The sequence below is a fragment of the Triticum aestivum genome, chromosome 3B (assembly GCF_018294505.1).
Source record: "Triticum aestivum cultivar Chinese Spring chromosome 3B, IWGSC CS RefSeq v2.1, whole genome shotgun sequence".
Taxonomy (NCBI): Eukaryota; Viridiplantae; Streptophyta; class Magnoliopsida; order Poales; family Poaceae; genus Triticum; species Triticum aestivum.
Window position 1 is genome coordinate 336,047,788 of NC_057801.1, and position 18,908 is coordinate 336,066,695.

Here is an 18,908-nt window from a genome sequence, read left to right on the forward strand (position 1 = left end):
AGAGGGCAGCTCCTGAGGCCCGTACTACTGCGGCTGGAGGCATTGAGCCACTACCCACGTCGCCCGTGGTTGAGGCCCCCGGGGCCCTAGATATCCTTCTTGGCGAGGCGACCAGCGGCGTGCATCACGACGATGCACCTTACGCTGGGCATCTCGACGCTTCTTCTTCGCCACAGGCCGACCCCTGTGCTCAACTCCTGGGTCCCTTCAACGGATTTCGAGGCTCTCCGGAAGAAAAGGGAGGCCTTGGGTGACGATTACCCTTATCGCATGCTGAAGTGCCAGAAGTATTTCGCCATTGATGAGTAAGCCTTCCCCTTTCCTAGCTCCTGATCCTCCCACTGCTTTAGCTGATCCTTGCTCTGCAGGGCCCTTCCCGCCGAGCTCGCGGAGATGACTGAGGAGCCATCCCCCCAGGCTCCGCCCTCTCCACTGCCTTCGAGGGCTCCAAGTTCTAGTAGAGCCCTCGTGGTGAGGCCGGCCGGAGAGGTGAGCCATCCTGTGGTGCATCGTGGCCCTTCTTCGCGAGCCTTCTCGGGACATAGCCAGCCTGCTGTGGGCCTCGCGTCTGGTCATGGATGGCGATTGGCTGAGGTCGGCCCTGCGCTCTTCACTTGGGGAGGGGCTGGCTCCTGGCCGGGCTTCTGGTGAGGCGTGTCCGGCCATCACGAGGGCGCCAGCCCCCAGCCCCCTGCCCAGAGGAGGAGTGCTGATTCGTGGCCCCCGATGCTTACTTGGGGCGGATGATGACGCTGAAGACGTGCTCGAGCGCACCTGGAGGTGTCGCTCCTTCGCCAAGGGTTTCTCCGGAGGGTGGCTCATGAGGTGAGCCGGCTTGGCGAAGAGCTTGCTGATGAAGACGCGCGCCTTGAGGCTGAGGGCCTGCACCTGGCTGAAGAGAGGCGCAAGCTGGAGGCAGCCGCTACCCTTGAGCGCCACCAGTGTGACCTTGACAATGAGCAGGCCGAGGCGTTGCTGATGGCCTCTCGGGAGGCCCGTTCCCGGGCCGCTGAGGAGGCCCGAGAGGCTGACCGACGGCGCGAGGCGTCGGAGGAGCGGGCGCAGGAACTCCTGGTCCGGTGCCACTCCCTGGAGCAGCAGGTGGAGCTGCGTGAGATGGCCCTTGCGTAGATGAAGGTGGCTTCGGTCGACCAGGCAGAGCTCCTGAGGCACGAAGAGGCACTGACGCTGGAAGCTGCTGAGCGCGCACGTGAGCTTGAACGTCTGGAGACGAGGGAGCGCCTGGTGACACAGGCGGAGGATGACGTTGCACCGCGCGAGGCCCGAGTACTGGAAGAGGTTGAACGCGGGGTGACGGCGGCTCGCTTGAACCTTGAGCACGAGCTCGAGGAGAAGCTGGGGTTAATCCGGGTCGAGGCCGAAGGCAGAACCGCCGCCCTGAGGGCCAAGCTGGAGGAAGCGACGCGGCAAGCCGATGCTTCCCGGGCCACCCTCGACACAGCGTAGGAGGAGCTGTCCACCTCCCGCGCCGAGGCGCTTCTTCTCCGCCAGCGGGTGGACGAGGCCGAGGCCGTCGCCGTCAGAACGAAGACGAGATACGCCAGCAGCGGATTCTGGAGCACGAGCATGGCCCCATGCTTGCCAGGCTCCGGGAGAGAGCCAATGCGGCCTTGGGTAACATCTGCGAGGCGACTGTTGCCCAGCCCCATGCAGTGAACTATGCTGGCAATCTTCAGTTTTTCACCAAGGTGGTGACGCAGCTGGAGGCGCGGTCGGTTGGTGCCAACAGGCTGGTGGAGGAGAGGAGCCGCGCCCTGCTCGGATGTGCCTTCTCCCGTGTCTTCAGCCACCTTCAAAGCATGGACCCCCACTTCGACTTTGACGCTGCCATCGCTCCAGTGCCCCAGGCCGTCCGAGGCGACCTGGCGCACTGGGTGGAAGACAATGTGGATGCCCTTGTCAGGGCCTTCGCTTCTGATAACGACAACGCGGTCGTGGCTATCGATGAAGGTGATGTGGTGAACGGCCCTGGCACCGCTGCCGGCGACGCGGAGGGCGATGGCGAGGCCAGCGACGCCAGCGATGATTCAGGAGGCGCCCCTGAGGATGCATTGGGGGATTTATCCGACTGACCGCGTGTTGTTCCTGCTTCCTTACCCTGCGCAGATAGAGTTCGGGCCTTTCCCTGAAGGTTGTAAGAGCATTTTGGGAGGGGGAGCCCCTCATGTAAAAACTCGTATTCAGCGTATAAGTAGATGCGATATCACTCGTACGCCTGCACCAAGTGGCTGGCTTGTTTACCTTCGACCCACGTGGGCCTCGAGTCAGCCGGCGGAGGGCGGTGGTGCTTCGAGCGTCTTCCGAACGAGCCCGTAAAACCTGTAATGAAAACCTCCTGAGAGGGCGCGACGACGGCAGTCTGGGCTGCACGCAAGCTAGGCCTGGCCCGGCTCGTGAGGGGCTCACGAGGGGAGGCAGCTGAAGCAAGGTGGTAACCAGAATGCGAGAGATTGCTCGAACGAGACTAAACACCCCTTCCCCGAACACACGCAAATCTTCGAGCTCGAATCCAACTTAAATTCAACGGGGAAAACGGCAACCAAAGGGGAAAAAGCAACGAAGGCAGAAAAAGGCCGCATCCGGGACCTAGTCTAGACTTGGATGTCTTCTCACCAGTGCGGAGCTAAGTGCTGCCACTGGGCGTGGGAGGGAGCCCCAGGGCCTGAGGCCGGCACCCCTGAGACTCCAGGGCATGTACAACCCCACTCATTATTACGTGAGAGTGTCACTGGGCGGCGAGCATCACAGGCACTGGGCCTTCTTCACAGGTACCGGCCTTGCTTCATATCGCCAGACGAGGGCCCCGCCTTGCGCCACACTCTAGTGCCACCGACGACGACCGGAAACCAGGACACCGCCGATGGGGTAGAGCGGTCGCCAGCGGTTCCCCCGACGACCATAGGTCCTCTGCCAGGGGCAGGCTCTAGGGCACCTCCCCTGCAGAGGGCCTACCTCCTAAGGACGCCTTGCTCCGAACGCTGTGGTGATGATGTCGGATCTTGGCCCCTCTCCTGCAGCCCCCGGCGCCCTCCTCCTGGGGGGTAGGAAACTGCGGGAGTGGGGCAGCCGCCCGTCGTCGTAACCTGCACCTCCTGCGACCCATGGTTGGCGTATGCCTGCTCCTGAGGAATTAGCGGTACCTGATACTCATTGTTCCCAGTGTAGCCGACGGGGCCTTCTCGGGGCTCTTGGAAGAGTTCAGCTTCTGGCGCCTCGTCCCCCCAGCTTGGGCCGAGGAGCGAGCCTTGTTCATCCTCATGCACGCGCCCTTGGTCCATCATATGTGGCACATACTCTTCTGGGGCCGCCATCCCGAAGGCCGCGCCGTAGCGCCCCTCATGCCACGCAGCGCTGCTTGAGGCGCCCACCTGGGGGTGGTAGCGCGGCGGCCCATTGGGGCCGCGGGTTGTGGCGAGTCCTTCTTCAATGACCAGGGGCGGAGGCAGCGCTGCCGCTGGCCAGGGGCTGACGGCCGGGCCGGCGTTGGGGTGGCCTGGGAGTCCGCTTGGGGCTGCACGGGCGTGCATGGAGCCCCCGTGCGGGCCACCCTGGGCCTGAGGTGGGAGTTGGGTGCAGAAGGGGGAAGCCCCCAAGGCGGCGAAGCCCAGGAGCACTGCCACCCGCTCTAGCAGCACGTCGTGACCGCCTTCCAGCAGCCTACACTACAGCAGCTCTCGGGCCACGGTGAGCGCGGCCCTCAAGTTCTCCTGTTCCTGCCGGGTGTACGGCGCCGTGGACGCAGCGTGGTGGGAGGCCCTCGCCGCCGACCGCACCTGCCGCGTCGAGAGAGCGGTAGCCTCCTGTCCGCGCCGCCCGTGGCCCGCAGCGCCCTGCAGACCGCGAGCTGCCTGGGGCGTGGGGTTGCCCGGGGCGAGCGGTTCTGCGTGGGCGGGCCAGGCTGCCCAACGATCAGGGTTGCCTGCCTGGTCGCCGGACATGATGATGACGATGCGACGGGACGCGAAGCGGCAGAAGGTGGATTCCGGCGCACCCCTACCTGGCGCGCCAAATGTCGGATTTCGGGTTCTGGCAGACCCTCTAGATTTGAACACTGAAGTGCGCACGGAGATTTGGCCCCCTGCCTACCTGCGCCTCACCGCCTCGCTATGAACTAAGTAATCAAAGGAACAACACAAGAGACACAGAGTTTATACTGGTTCAGGCCACCATTGTGGTGTAATACCCTACTTCAGTGTGTGGTGTGATGGATCGCCACTTGGGCTGATGATGAACAATACAAGGAAGAACAGCCTCGCGAGGGTCTGTTCTTGGCTGCTGCAGTGAACTGCTAGGGGGAGTTCAGTCGCTCTCTCTACTGGTTTCTAGGTGAGGATCCGATTGCCTCTACCTTGTGGTGGCTAGTCCTATTTATAGGCAAAGGCCCAGGTCCTCTTCCCAAATATTGAGCGTGAAGGGCGCCAACAATTGGCCATTTTGAAGGGGAACATCTAGTACACTTATCCTGACTAAAGTTGGTCCTCGCCTATCAAAGGCTCTGGTAGTGACGCTGGCTTGTGCTCCACGATGACTTCCATCCTGCCGTTCTGCTGGTCTTGGTCTTGTTGCACCGAAATGGATGCCTTTGCTTGATGCTGTCGCCTGCGCTTGCTCCCTTTGCACCAAAGAGGAAAGAAGGACATTGTGCGGGCTGGCACCCGCCTGGCGCTTTTGGTCGTCATGGCTTGTGTCACGGGCACCTCGCGAGGTACCCCGCATTGATCTCTCCGCCTCCTCGCGAGCCGGCCTGACGAGGCTGTGCCTGAGGAAGCCTCCTATCGTCTGCCCTGCGAGGCTTGGCCCCTCGCGAGGGTCTTGAGCTCGTGTTGATGAAGATGGGCCATGCTGGGCCGCCCCTTGAGCCACGCCGCAGGCAGGCAAGTCTGGGGACCCCCGTTCCCAGAACGCCGACATAGTCGTAGTGCAAATGGAAGTCAAAGTGAAGGGATACAAGGGCTCCAGCCCACAGGTGCGGTCACTCAGGTGCCGGACGTCCGGTAGGCGCCGGACGTCCGGAGGCTTGGGACGGTCCGGACGTCCGGTCGTGCTCGGAAGTCCGTAGATTCAGCTATGTCGTGGGCGCGTCGGACGTCCGGAGAGGGTCGGTCGTCCGGAGCTTCATGACTGTCCGGACGTCATCGGTCGTCCGTAGATTCAGCTCGGTTGCATGTCGTCCGGTCGTCCGGTCCGCTTCGGACGTCCGTAGATTTGGTTCGGGTGGCGAAGTACCGGACGTCCGGAAAGCTCGGTCGTCCGTGTCCTGGCATTCATCGGACGTCCGGACTGGGTCGGTCGTCCGACGCCTGTAGCTTCCACGGTAGCTCTTATTCTTTTCCATCATGTTTGGGGTCCTCGCCGTCTTGGCTCTTGTATGTAGCTGTTCCGTGGGTCGCTTCCAGGCACCTGATCACACACAGAGTTTCCGAATGAGGTAGTAGCCATGTCTCGTGAGTAAGAAGAGGAAGTTCGGAGAGGAGCGAGTTCACGTTATCTTCAATAGCCTTAGCTCGGGCTCGTGTCATGGGTCCAAGTGGTGTTGAGGGAGATGTAGGCACGTCCATGGGGGTGAGCGAGGGATGCTCTGCATCAGTTACTCCCCACTATGACCAGCTTTGGCCTCTCCCAGTGCTCGACCATGTATAGCTGCTAAGCCTGCCACATAGGCATAAAATATGATGTGGCAAGTTAATTAAGAAGAGAGAGACTAGTTTGGTGACCGCAGGAAGAAACAGTGGAAAGACAGTTTTGAGTCTAAAGATAATTAAGTGAAGCAAGCTTAGCAACAACAAACTAAGCACCTATGCATTGGAGACTTGAGTTGCTAAGACATTTAATGCACTTAGCACCTCATCCAAGCACATCTAAGCACTTAGCACTTAGCACCCACTTCACCGTGGACCTTGACGGTGTACGTCACCTTGTGTCTAGACCTAAGATGCCATGTGTACCAGATGAATGACTCCAAGCTCGACCACCATCATGCAAGAGGTGCGATCCGAGGAACACTATTGGAGACACCCCCTCAGACTAGCCACAATGGGTAGTAACATAGACTAGTAACATGCTCATGTTACTAGTCTATGTTACTACCTCTATGGTAACATATCTATGGTAACATGCAACACTTCATTTATTAGGCTATAGACACATCTTGATTGATATGTGTGATGTTACTACTTTCCTCTCTTTCTTCATTTATTGCTTGCCACATCATCTACTTTATCTAGACATGTGTGATGTTACTACCTATGTTACTCCAATTGTGGGTAGTCTCATAATTTTCCTCGTCATCATCTGAGTCCTAGAAGATCTCAGCCACATCATCATTAGGCATGCAGCCGCCCTGATAGACAACGTGCACAGAAGGAGTAGAGGCGAATGGGGATGCACCACGTCGTGGGCACTCCATACATGCTCGTGTGCGTGTAGTGTGCGTGTTTTTCCATCGGTGCTAGCTCTAAGGCCGAGGCTGCGGTCATCTTCGTCTCCGACTAGTCGTTCAGCAAGGACGACAAAGAGGTGTGCTCCATGCTGTGCCCGTATGTGCATGAGTTGAATCAGATGGAGTTCGTGCGTTCGCATGTGTACATGCATGGCTGCATGCATCCTATGCGTGCATGGCTTGTTGCATGGTTATCAATATAAACTATAAAATATCTTCAACTTAGCATCCTGATGTATTGTCTCTAGTGGTTAGTGAAGAGTTCATGTTCTTTTATTTTTTATAGGTGGGCAGGCGACAAAAAACAGGGGAAAATGCGCAAGGTTCCTTGCAGACGCTCCACCGCGACTTTCCTTGCTCCTTCTCGGTCGTCGGGAATCTATGTTCTTCAACTCTTTTTTTACATGATCTTTGTTCATCCTTTTGCCAACACAGGAGACATCTAGCATCAAGGTGCACGTGGCATGCAAGAAAATGGAGACAATCAAATAAGCAGTGTGTAAGTGAGTCGTGCACTTCGATGGCACCTACTACGCAATATTTTTTCTCCTCGATGGCATGTGAATAGTGCACGTACTCAATGACGGAGCGCGGGATGGTAGCCATGACATGGTCAGCCCTTTTTTGGAGGGAGTACATACTAAATAACTTTGATGTGTTCTGTCAACTTGCAGAACGATGAGAAGTTTGCTTACTATGCCATCTCCCTCGCCCATGCATGGATGGTGGCTCGCAACACGAGGAAAAACTTTTGCTTACAAGCGGTGGATGTGCAACAGTTCATTTGGTGTCAGATTGCCAGAAGTACTACTGTAGAACCATCGACTTCTGGAAGAGGCGAAGAGGCAAGCTCAAGGGCACCTACTAACCATAGGCTAGGTGTAGTGGGAGTAACATAAGTAGGGGTACCTCCTTTTTTTATTCTAGAAACATCCAGACGTGTATACTGGACGGTAGCAGCATAGCAACTGAATCAAAAATCGAAACCAACCAATGAACTACTACTACTGGTGAGCGTTTGCTAGTACGTATCATGTACTCCCTCTATCCATGTATATAGGGCTTAATGCGTTTTTAGAGACTAACTTTGGCCCTGTTTGGATCCATGGGTTATAATTAGTTTGATCTAGTTGGGGCTCAAATAGCCCTAAAGTATCAAAGCATGAGGGTTAAATTGGAGCAAGTTGCACCAAACCCACCAAAAAAACTATCCCACCCAAGAGGTGCTAATTGGAGAGAGTTCTCATTGGGCCCACTGAAAAATCACTTTTCTCTCTCCATCAAGTGCATTTATTGTCAATCTAACCTTGGCACCCAAACACCTCTTTGGCTACAGTTAGTTCAGGGTTAGTCATGAGTTAGTCTAACCTCTAGCTAAGTTAGAGTATCCAAACAGGAGCGGTATAGGACATGCAAGTTGCTCACGGCATACAGTCAAATTTGTACGTGAAAGGATCTTTATTTTTAAAACGGAACGTGAAAGGATCTTCGAATGATATAATTTTCAAATTATATAAAATCTTATCAATAGTCAAATATATCATCGAAGAATACATTAGGCCCTATATAAAATCTTATCAATAGTCAAAACCAACTATTCTAAACGAGTTCAAAACGAGAAACTGGACCCACTCGCAACACGGCACGCCTGTCTCGTTTGGTCCGTCGGTCAAAGCGCTTCCTCTTCTTGGCATAACAATAGAGTATAGTACTATTTTTTAGAATGGTCTTGGCATGTCACTAACATGTGATGAGTTAACCGACCTCAATAGACGGCAAAAATGCTAGCCCACCGCACTTTGAGAGAGATGAGGAGCGAGAAGCAATACGGGCTGCTAGATTACTAGAGCTAGGTGTCGCACGGAAGCCAAGAAATATGGTGATAGCGTGGGTTAGCCATGTACTAGTATGATGTAACTACACTAGGCTATCGTGTTTCGTACTCTTCCAGTCCACTATGGAGATGATTGGTTGATTTTATATCGCTGAGTAATACAAAATATTATGAGTGCAGACACTCCACCACGAGGTTCCTTGCTCCTTCTCGGTCATCGGGAATCTATGTTCTTCCACTCTTTTTTATTACCTGAGCTTTGTTCATCCTTTTGCCAACGCGCGAGACATCTAGCATCAAGGTGCACGTGTCATGCAAGAAAATGGAGATAATCAGATAAGCAGTGCATAAGTGAGTCGTGCACTTCGATGGCACCTAGTACTACGCAATATTTTTTCTCCTCCATGGCACGTGAATAGTGCACGTACACAACGACGGAGCACGGGATGGTAGCCATGACATGGTTAGCCCTTTTTTGGAGAGAGTACGTACTAAATAACTTTGATGTGTCCTATCAACTCGCGGAACGACGAGAAGCTTGCTTACTACGCCTTCTCCCTCGCCAACGCGTGTGCGGTGGCTCAGCAGCACGAGGAGAAATTTCTGTTTACAAGCCGCCTGCCCACCTATAGAACCGCTTCGCACTGGCCAATTCCTCTCAAACACCTAGGGAGGCGGTTGAACTGAACAATTCTAACTTTCTTTAATTTAACCCTCATGTTTGGATACTTTAGGCTATTTGAGCGCCAACTAGCTCAAACTAACTCTGACCCATGGATCCAAACAGGGCCAAAGTTAGTCTCGGAAAACGCATTAAGCCCTATATACATGGACGTACGGAGTACATGATATGTACTAGCAAACACTCACCATTGGTTTGTTTCGATTTTTGATTCAGTTGTTGTGCTGCTACCGCCAATATTCGTGTGTGGTTGTTTCTTGAGTAAATAAGGAGGTACTAGTACTTACTGTGGGAAAGGTGAAGTGATGGTTGATTCGCCCGAGAAATTTATTCCTCTGGGAATATGGGAGTACCAGTGGATTCAAGGAATACATAAATGATCGTTGCTTCATCCTGGCAACTTACTGTGGCGAAGGTGGGGCTCTGTGCTTTAACTGCTCACTAGTCATTACTACTGCGGCGCAAGAACCGGGGTGAATCTTTCCCTACAGTCGTGCACTCAATATTGTTGTATGGCAGGTGGAGCCGGATGAAGGATGTCCCACATGTCGGTGAAACGAAGTTGAATTGTTTATGGCATTGCTATCAATCCTTCAGGATTTGTTTATATGTACGCATAAATTTAATGAAATTGTGTTGTGATGCTATGAAGGTTTCAACTTTGGTTCCCGCAGGAAAAAAAGGTTTCAACTTAGTATTCATGTGTCTTGCCTCAAGATTATCTCGTTACAACATCCGATCAAATACAAATGAAACTACCATGGCTGCTAATGCATCTCAATGGTTCGTAGATCAGCGCCAATATGTACATCACAACTGAAGACAAAGTTGTGAGAAGGTGTACAAATAAAGAAAAATATATAATTGATCGATGTTGTTCGTAGGCATGGATCCATTTCCTTGCCAGAGTGTTCATTGCTTGGCAGCTAGTTTCACCTAGCTCCGTAGCAAAAAAAGAGGTGTATGGAGGACACCACAATCCAATCATTTTGTGCAGCTCCGCTAAAATCGACCGGACCATCCCTGTTTGCAAAGATATCCAGTCAGTGTGATTAAAATAATAGTGGAACTAGACGATGAAACATAACACACACAAATAGAAGCCAATCACCTCTACGATCTCTCTTTAGGACAAACTACTTGTTGGAGAGTATTACGCACGGAATTGGATGAGGAGGATAGCAAAACCAATCTCCCTTCCTGCAGTCCCGCAGAAATGTAAAAACATTGCCCATGTGACATTTTGGACGAACTGCACATAACACTCTTAAGAAAAAAGTGATTTGTGCAGTTCACCAAAAGGTCGCAATAGCAACGAGGTGAAAATGGATAGCCCTATTTACAAAAGGAGGTAGAAAGGAAACAATTACTGCCCAATAACATGAGTTGAAGACACATACACCGACAAAAAAGAAGCATATTCCATGTAATAAGGGAAAGATAACACATGGTGGTTTATCAAAAATGGTTTGAGCACGAGATTGCAAGATGGAAAGTACGCCGGCCGAGATATGTTTTAAGCAAACAACTAAAGAAGATCCACATGCAGCAATGTGGGAAGATGGGCAGTGGAGCAAGGCCGGAGGAAGCTGTACCTGAGGGTTGTCGGGATGTTACTAGGAGGGCGCAGGTGGCCGGGATCTGCCCATACTGCGGCAACGAGCAAGTGGCGAAGGCCCTACCACGCCGGAGCTTGGTCAGAGAGAACAACGGGTACCGCAGATCGGGACATGCTGCCTCAACACCGTCGAACAGAGAGACGATGCACATCCTCCCTTTATGCCAGCGGACGGGATGCGGTCGGATCACTGACTAACGCTGAGAGAGAGGCCACCACCGCCTTGTGTGAGATGGTGTGACGAGAGACAAACCCATTTTTCCATTTTCCCCACAGCAATCGTTTTATATTTTGTACATGCCATTGAGGAATATATAACTTTATTTAATACTAATGTGTCAAGTCGAATGTTGTTCCGTCTAGGTGTGGTACCCGACCCTCCTTTGAGTAAACAACCGCTACACGCGTCAAATTATCACATGGGCTGCCTTTTCATACAGAAACGAACTCCACCATGTACCCGCATGGGTTTGGCCGGGAATGAGACATGAGTACGTGCGTCCCGCGTGCACCTCTTCTTTTAGGTGCAGGTACGTACGTGGGTGGGTGTGAGAGAGATGGTTTGTGCGAAATAGAGGCAATGTTTCAATGATATCTCAAACAAAAAAACATAACATATGCAATGTGTGTGAAACGGAGTCATGGACGTGAGATATCAATAGAATTGAAAACAGGGATGAAGTGTGTGGTTGTGCGTTCGATAAAGAGTTCCATCGAATTTGTGTTTTCCCACGTCAAAGATACAGGGCGGCTGGCCTAATAGAATTTGAGAGGGCAGAGGTGCAGTTTTTCTCTGTGGCATGGATACCTACCTACAATGTTCGACTATCGGTGTGTGTGTGTGGGGTGGGGAGGGGGCAGAGACTGATCGACTAGTATATGTGTGGGGAAGAAGAGAGACCTAGCTATGTATTGAGGGAGATCGATCGGCATCCATGGATATGTGTAGCAGTGGAATAAGGTTGGGAGAAAGACAACGGTAGAGTGTCGGAGGGTTGGTGGTGGAGTGGCGTCTCACAAATGGTGGGAGAGGCCTGCTAGACAATCGGAGGGTACGAGTGCAATATCAATAAGAGAGGGCGGGGGATGTCTGTCTGTATATGCACATGCGTGTGAGAGAGGGGTCGGGAGGTATGCAAGGATGATGAGGGGAGACGATATGGTTGTGTTAAGCATACGTAACTACATAGGAAGATCAACCGTCGTGTGTCCAAGAAAGGGAGAGATATAACTAGTGACGTAAGTGTATTGGTGCGTGGGGAAAACGAATTATAGTCGATCTGGCTATATGTCGGGAGATCGGTACATATACATGCATGCATGTGTTAGAAGCAAATAAGGTCCAGAGAGACATACATGGGGAGAGGGGTGCGGCTAGGAGGTGGTGCGAGAGGCCTACCATGTCGAGGGGGAGGAGTGTGTGAGTATGAGATCAATGAAAAGAGGGGCGGGATTATGCACCTGCATGGAACCATATTGGACATAGGGGGGCATGGACGATGGGAAGAGAAGAGGGGAAGTATATATGTGTTTGTGGTAGGCACACTTGGCTAGAGAGGTATATCGACCGGTGTGTGCCGAAAAGAAGGAGCCGGGGGGCCTACACACACCACGGGTGAACGACCTAAAGAGAAATAACGAACGTGCGTGATGGAGGGGACGCTGAGCGAGGGTGAGAGGGGGGCGGGCGTGTGCATGCATGATAGAAAGTTAGCGCTAGCTAGCTACAAATAGAAGAGGATCGTGAAGGCGTAAAGGACGAACAAAGATCATAATTCATTATAAAAAAGTGGATATGGATACTTGAAGAAGATATCATAATGTAGAACATTGATTATAATTTGGGCTAATGTGTGGTTTTTGCAGCTCAGGGCTAAATACTTGTCATAATGTAGGGGGCGGGGCACTATACTTTGTGTGATAAACACGGTGTACGTATGGAACATGGTTTAGATTATGAATATAGAGTTAGTACATCAAATGTACTATTATTTGTAATCAACAACAAGTGTATTCAAAAAATAGAATTTGAGTTCATATAGTACACATAGTTCATATCTATCTCTATAGTAATCATGTGGTGTATTATTAAGGTAATTCACGAATGATGGTTGAAGTTAGCAACAATCATGATTGTAGATTCTTATTGAAGTAGAGAAATGAATTCAAATTCAGTTCGAATTGTAGGAGTAGCATAGACATTTGGAACGCACTAAAATGTTGGTATGAGTAGGTTACATGCATTATACAGCCAGCGAAAAAATTTAATTGGACATAACATGGATTCATACTCCCTCCTTCCATCTATATAGGCCGTAATGCATTTTTTCAGACCGCCTTTGACTATTGACAAGATTAATAGTACATGACATGCACAATGTGAAAAACATATCATTGAAAGCTCCTTTCATACACGAATTTAACGGTGTGCTTTGTGTAAGTTGCATGTCATATATTATTGCTCTAATATTTGATCAAAGTTAGCATCGAAAAACACATTAGGCCCTATATAGATGGAAGGAGGGAGCAGCATTGAATAGCATTCGTATAGTAAAACGGGGCAAGACTCTCTCTTTGTGTGGTGTGAATAGTTTTTTTTGGTTGAGGGAAGTGTGAATTGATTTGGTACGTACAAGTACAATATTACACGTTAGGCTTGTCCCTAAAATTCAACCCGCACCTTGTTATATCCTACATATTGGACAAGTGCATCCCTAAGTCATGGTTCACCCCCTCCCATCACCTCCTTTTCGCCATTCAAAATCCCAGGCCGCCATAACCTCTCCGCTCCAGCCGCGAAACCCCACCCTCCTCCGTCCGCCACCTCACCGCTACCCAGCCAGAGCCTCTTCCCCGATGATGTCGTCCATTGCAACAGCTCGACGTCCCTCGTCTACCTCCCTGATGAGGATCCGTCGTCCATCTCGTCGTCCCTCCAGTTCAGCCGCCCCGTCCTCCACCTCCAAGGAGCTGCTCCGATGATCGCCTCGTCTATCGCGGCTGCTCCATCCCCACAGCGCCGCCTTAACCTCCTCCACTAGAACCGCAACATCCTCACCGACTCCTCGGACGAAGCCGAGGCCTACTCGGCGCCACTAAAGAGGTTGTACACTCATCGCATCGCACCTTCTCCTTAACTCGACCTTCCGACACCGACGGTGCTCCATATCGCACCCCCATGGAGCGGCTACCTTGAAGTCGGTGCCACGGGTGACATCTCCACGGCGGCTCTCCCCCAGTGTGTGGCCCTTTCGGCGGCGGCGGCCGTACCAACCGAATCTGTTGCTGCTGCTCTGGCTCTCGCTCGCTCGCTCGCTTGTGCTGCTGCTGCTGCTCTCCCCCTCGCTCGTGCTGCTGCTCTGCTCTAATTTAGCTACACTTCAGTCGACTGAATCGACTTTTGGGTCAGTCGATTTTTAGGGGGTGGGGCGGCTCGCCGGAGTTAAGGAAGAACCACCCACAGCGGGGAGGGGAGTTCGCCAGAGAGGTACCCCACTATCTATCTTAGTGTTTAGGGTGGGGGCCGGGGGGCCTAGAGGGTTGGCCGGGGCGGCGAGGCGGTGGAGGACCGGCGGTGGGGAGTTGTTTCAGGGCTGCGAGGCAGCGCTGGGTCCGGCGGTTCAGCCGGTGGTGGCTAGCGGCACAGGGGGGGTGCACGTTGAAGATGAACTACAAGCCCTCCCTAAACTACATGTCTAGTGCCTCTCTACTACCATTGCATTCAGTTTCGACAGTAACATTCAGTGCCACAGTAAATTTCAGTTTTGACAGTTAAGTTTAGAGTCAATAGTTTTTACCTCATCTGTTGTAGTCAGCTGGTTTTTGGTGATGTAAATTTTACATCTATTTTCACATCATCTATTGGAGATGCTATTAGAATCACACTTGATATTAACGATGTCTGTCTTGTGCTGCTTCAGGCTTGACGTCTTACGGCTCAGAGCTATTGTAACGACACATCGATCCATCACAACAGAGCAGTGCCCTAGACGCCATCTACAGATTCCTCAGATTTTCCTCCACACCTCCAACCGCCACCTCTGCCTCAACTTCTTCAATGACCAACCCAATGATGCTGAGATCGACACGGCTACGGCAAAGAGGTTGTACACTTGTTGCATCACTTATTACTTTACATTCATGTCAATCCATTAGGGCTATTTTGGTTCAATAGAAAAACATAGCAATAGGGAATTTTCCTATGGCACTCTACTAGTCAATTATTCATGTATTTTGTTGAAAGGAATGGATCAAAACATCCACCTTGACCTACTTTTCAAAATCCTATCCATGAAAACAAGACCAAGTGAATTAGTGGCAGAATAACATTCTAACTGTACACGCTTTCATATGGTTTCACTTTATTTTGGCCATGTTTCTTTGCATTCCTCTGCTCTTCCAATTCCTGTGAACCAAACACCCAAGTTGACAGAAATCCTATGTTTACAAATGCTCTATTTGCCATGTGCATTCCTATCCTATTCCGGTGTTTTTCCTATCCCTGTGTTTTTATAATCATGCAAGCCAAATGAGCCCTTACAGAATTACTTCAGTTACAGGTAGGTGTCGAAGGGAACTTTGTGTGGTTTGTCTTGCTCCTGCCGCGATGTCGTCCACCTCACCTGATCTGCTCCATCGATAGAAGCATCCACCAAACCAGACATCACGACTCCTGACCATCTTTCGCCGCCTCAGATGTCCTTCCCTGCCGCCGGCACCCACCGCAATGGCATCACCATCATCGACTCAGCAGATGAACCTGAGGAGTACATCGGTCCACAAGAGAGGTCGCACTCTTTTGTTTCTACTTATGTTATGCATTGCTTAAAATTACCTGCTACTTTATCGTCATGTTCACCTCTTAAACTCCAAGTCAGGTCCAAATTAATGTTCAAACTTGAGTTCTAAATTAGTTGTGAGGCACATATCGAGGCAACAATGAATAGTATCGCTGTCTAATATCTGGTTCACCTAGGGTATGCATATGTTATTCATCTTGGGTGGGAAACAAATAGTAAAGCAACCATCATATGTCTTTTCATTAAATTAAAGCAATTATCACCCCGCTATCATTATTTTTGGATCCATCCACTTGTTGTTACCATCACTAAATTTCTGCATTCTCTCCTTAAATAATATCACCATATTTTTTCGTATGCATGTCAGATATTGTACAAAGTCATGTTGAACATGTAGAGAAAAAGAGAAGAGTTTTATGCAGCAATACAATGTCATGGAGACATCGCTCCATGGTGGGTTCAATGGCAAACCCTCCCCCCACTCTCCAGATTCTAATCCAGAGGAAGATATCTGTTCTGAGGTGGATTCAGACGCAGCTAACCACTCCTATTTACCCCCCCAAGGTGTTTGCTCTACCTTGGCATGATGATGTTAGTCATATCAAGCACATGTTGCCTTGAAGTGCCTACTTTTGATATCATATATGTCATCTGCTTAGTTTAGACTTGTTCTGTAATGCCACCTGTTTAGTTTCTATATCATATACGGGAATTATGCAGTCTCTTGTCTTTTAGCCAGCCATAATATATGTGAAATGTGCAATGCCATCCTGTTTAACCAGACATCATATATTTGAATGATATCTTGCCCATCCTTTTCTTCATTACATTTCCATTTGTCGACAATGTTTGTACATTAAACTACTCTTCCAGTGAATCAGCCATTTGGGTGGGAGATGGAAAAATCTGGAGTGAAAACAAGGCCTTCAGAGTAGAAAGTGCTACATGTCGAAGCAGATCTCTTGTTGGGTCCCGATAGCTCCTCAGAGATGGATTTAGAGACAGATGACTAGTCCTATTACCCCACCAAGGTGTATGCTCTAACTTGGCATGTCATGCATATGGTGTCTTGCATTGCATAGTTTAGACATCATATACACAATATTCAACACCATGTTTTTAGTTCAGACAACATATCGAATGCCCTATCTTTAGCATATAAATCACATATGTGAATTAAATCATGCGATCCTCATTACTTAGATAACATGTAGTTGAATTATGTCATGCGATCCTATTTATTTATTCATCATATCTTTGAATTATGTTATGCTATGCTATCAAGTTTAGATAGACATCATATATGTGAAATTATGTTATGCTATCCGTAGTAGTTAAACAATATACATGTCAACTATTTCATGCCCTCTTTTTTCCACACTATCTATTGCATTTGTCTCTCATACAATGTCTATACATTCAACTATGTTTCCTGTTTATCAGCCATTTGAATTGGAGCGGGTGATGTCAGTATCTAGCGGAGTAAAAACACGGTATTCAAATAAATTAGTGCTACCTCTTGGTGGAGATAGCACCCCGGTTGTACATGCATGAGAACCACCAATACCACACATAACCCAAACTCTCGCAGATTGTACCCCGACTGCGATGGAAAGAGAACTAGCTTCACCCAATCTAACCCCAACCCCAGCAGATAGTAACCCAGTTCCTGTTGACACAGTATCATCTCCACCATAGAGCTCCCAAACATGAGCAGTTAGTAAGGCAACTCCAGTACCCAAAGGGCCAGTACTACCACGGCGAAGCCCAACTCCACCAGTTTGTACGCTTATTCCTGTGAAGGAAGCACAACCAGCTAGACGTAGTTTAGCATCTATCGCATTTGATGTTGTTCAATTGTATGTGCATATCTTCCCATCTTGGAAATATTATACTAAACATGAAGGAAAATGCCAGTTGTAGGTGTCTGTCCAGGCGTTATGTGTAAGTAATGTTATTCATGGAAATTACTTTGCTTTGTTCCATACATCCTACCTCCATGATGGTTATAATACAGCAAATTTTCTCATTTTTCTCTATAGAGAAGGACCGATTTGGAAACTCATGATTAGGTAACCTGTGCTAATAACTCTGCTATCTTCAAGAATGCTTGGTGGTAGTATCAGAATTATATGAAGAAAACGTGCTTCACCGGCAAAGAAACTCATCAAATTCCCTTACGTTCTCCTGAGACACATTTACTGGACAATGACTGGGAACGCCTTGTTCTGTACTGGTCCCGAACCAAGAATGTGGTAAGGTCTATGAGCTCATTTTCTATTTTTAAGTACTATATTCTTCTGTCTTACTGTACTCTATTCATCTAGAACAAGTGCCTAAACCTGAAGAACAACTGTTCTAATTTAAGATTCCACTGCTATCGTGCATACTACTTTGCTCTTGTATCACTGTATTTACTCATACAAACTTATTTTTAAATTGAAGGATCCAATCGAGACTCCAATGGTACAATAGATATGTTCACACATGTTTCTTTAACAGGTTTGCTCTTATCAACAGCTCTGTTGATTTCAGTTTTATACAGTTGACTTTTCATATCATGCACATTACTAGCATCACAACAGAGCCAATAGTGTTGTTGTACATGTAGACCCGTGGTACCCATCTGAAATCTTATTGTACCGTGTAGTTTCCCACGCTTTGCATTCCTTCACTACTGCTTTGTCTTGAACTAATATGATTTGAACCGTGTCTCTATTTTCATTTTGCAAGACAATGCAGTGACCATAGGACACAGATATATGTTTGTTTGATGCTTTTATTATGTACTATTGTAACACCCCGAGACCGATGCTCCAGATGCCTTCCTTGTATTCCGAGATTCGTCGTGTGATTTGTTTTGTTCGTTGCATTCATCTTTGCATCATGTGCATTGCATCATGTCATTATGCACCCCCTTTTTAAATCTCAGCTAAATAAATTGCATAGATCGTTGATCTATTTAAATCGAGGGAATTCACATGGTGATTTCTTTTTATAACATATCCTCCCAATATTTAGTGAGCTACTATAAAATATTCCATTAGCTTGGAACTAACCATAATACACATGCAAAATCCCCATGCGCAAAATCTTTCCCTAACCCTCTCTTTCTTTTCATCTCTCTATTTCTTTTCTGCTAGAGAATTAGAGAGAGAGAAGAGAGCCTGCGCTGCCGGCCTATTGGGCATGACCAACCAGACTAGCCCACCTAACCCCTACCTAATCCTAGCCCGACCATCACTTGATCCCCATCTCCCTCGCATCCTCTCTCTCCCGATCCCATCGCCTCTCTCGATCTCCTCCCTCGTGCCGCCATCTCTCATTCGCTCAAACCCCTCCTCCCGAGCATGCCTCCCATGGTGCCCCGCATTAGCCGACCTCCACCTCATGAGCTCGCCGCCTCCCGCAGCCGTCGACCGAGCCTCCTCCTCGTCGCCAATGGTGCCGTGCCATCGGACCTCCTTGTCGCCCTCGTTGACGACCAGCGCCACCCCTGCAGCCTCCCCTCCTCT